The 2,393-nt window shown below is 38.1% G+C and overlaps 1 non-coding gene across 1 annotated transcript; it reads right to left on the reverse strand.

The window, feature by feature from the left end:
* Positions 1-1,455: 1,455 nt before the first annotated feature.
* Positions 1,456-1,563, reverse strand: LOC130970883 (small nucleolar RNA R71). The gene has a single exon (XR_009082130.1). It is a non-coding gene; the product is annotated as a small nucleolar RNA R71 (small nucleolar RNA).
* Between the last annotated feature and the right edge of the window lie 830 nt (positions 1,564-2,393).

Below are 2,393 nucleotides of genomic sequence, written 5' to 3' on the forward strand. Positions count from 1 at the left end.
AGATTCAGAACATACTGCAGAGGAATTATACAGAAAAAGCTGAGCATTCAAAAAATGCCCAGTGAAGAAGGCAGACTGGCGTTTAAACGCCAGCCAGGGCACCTGGTTGGGCGTTTAACGCCCAAAGAGGTAGCATTTTGGGCGTTAAACGCCAGAATGTATACCATTCTGGGCGTTTAACGCCAGGATGGTGCTAGGGGGAAGATTTTGTTTTCAAAATCAATTTTTTTTTGAGTTTTCAAAGTTTTTCAAAACCAAATCTTTTTCAAATCATATCTTTTCAATCAAATGTTTTCAAAATCAATTTCTTTCCTTTTTCAAAGATACTTACTAACAATTAATGATTTGATTGAACATTTTTTGCCTTTTCTATTAAGAAGGGTTTTATGTTTGAATCATATCTTTTCTTGTTAGGCAAGTCATTAATTTTCAAATCATATCTTTTCAAATTGTTTTCAAATCATATCTTCTCAAATTGTTTTCAAATCATATCTTCTCAATCACATCTTTTTAAAACCATAACTTTTCAATTAAATCTTTTTAACCTCATCTTTTTCAAAATAGTTTTCAATCAAATCTTTTTGACTTCTAATTTCAAAATCTTTTTCAATAATCACTTGATTTCTTTTTCACTTTTAATTTTCGAAAATTATCAATCAAAATTTCAAAATGTTTTCAAAATCTTTTAAATGAATTTTCGAAAATTCTCTTCCCTCCTTCCCACATCCTTCTATTTATGGAGTACCACTCCTTCTAAATGCACAATTCGAACCACAATTCGAACCTTATCTAATTAAAGTTCGAATTCTTCTTCTCCTTCTTCTTTCTATTTCTTTGTTCCTCTGACATTTCAAGGAATCTCTATACTGTGACATAGAGGATTCCACATTTTCTTTTTCTCTTCTCTTTCATATGAGCAAGAGCAGAGACAAAGGCATTCTTGTTGAAGCTGACCCTGAACCTGAGAGGACCCTGAAGAGAAAGCTAAGAGAAGCCAAAGCACAACTCTCTTTAGAGGACCTGACTGAATTCTTCAAGGAAGAAGAACACATGGCAGCCGAAAACAACAACAATGCCAACAATGCAAGGAAGGTGCTGGGTGACTTCACTGCACCTACTCCTGATTTCTATGGGAGAAGCATCTCTATCCCTGCCATTGGAGCAAACAACTTTGAGCTTAAGCCTCAATTAGTTTCTCTAATGCAACAGAATTGCAAGTTCCATGGACTTCCAATGGAAGATCCTCATCAGTTTTTAGCTGAATTCTTGCAAATCTGTGACACAGTCAAGACTAATGGGGTTAACCCTGAGGTCTACAGGCTGATGCTATTCCCTTTTGCTGTAAGAGACAGAGCTAGAATATGGTTGGATTCTCAACCTAAAGAAAGCCTGGACTCTTGGGAAAAGCTAGTCAATGCCTTCTTGGCAAAGTTCTTTCCACCACAAAGATGGAGTAAGCTTAGAGTGGAAATCCAAACCTTCAGACAGAAGGATGGAGAATCCCTCTATGAAGCTTGGGAAAGATACAAACAATTAATCAGAAGATGTCCCTCAGACATGCTTTCTGAATGGAGCATCATAGGTATTTTCTATGATGGTCTCTCTGAACTATCTAAGATGTCCTTGGATAGCTCTGCTGGAGGATCTCTTCATCTGAAGAAGACGCCTGCAGAAGCTCAAGAATTGATTGAAATGGTTGCAAATAACCAATTCATGTACACTTCTGAAAGAAATCCTGTGAACAATGGGACTAGTCAGAAGAAAGGAGTTCTTGAGATTGACACTCTGAATGCCATATTGGCTCAGAACAAGATATTGACTCAACAAGTCAATTTGATTTCTCAAAGTCTGTCTGGAATGCAAATGCACCAAGCAGTACTAAGGAAGCTTCATCTGAGGAAGAAGCCTATGATCCTGAGAACCCTTCAATGGAAAAGGTGAATTACCTAGGAGAACCCTATGGAAACACCTACAATTCTTCATGGAGAAATCACCCCAATTTCTCATGGAAGAATCAAGAGAGACCTCAACAAGGTTTCAATAACAACAATGGTGGAAGAAACAGGTTTAGCAATGGCAAGCCTTTTCCATCATCTTCTCAGCAACAGACAGAGAGTTCTAAGCAGAATACTTCTGACTTAGCAACAATGGTCTCTGATCTAATAAAGACCACTCAAAGTTTCATGAATGAAACAAGGTCCTCCATCAGAAATTTGGAAGGACAAGTGGGTCAGCTGAGCAAGAAAGTTACTGAACTCCCTCCTAGCACTCTCCCAAGTAATACAGAAGAAAATCCAAAAAGAGAGTGCAAAGCCATAGATATGGCCGAATATGGAGAGGAAAGAGAGGAGGAGGACGCCACTGAGGAAGACCTCAGTGGGCGTGTACCAATC

This window comes from Arachis stenosperma, chromosome 3 (assembly GCF_014773155.1).
Source record: "Arachis stenosperma cultivar V10309 chromosome 3, arast.V10309.gnm1.PFL2, whole genome shotgun sequence".
Taxonomy (NCBI): Eukaryota; Viridiplantae; Streptophyta; class Magnoliopsida; order Fabales; family Fabaceae; genus Arachis; species Arachis stenosperma.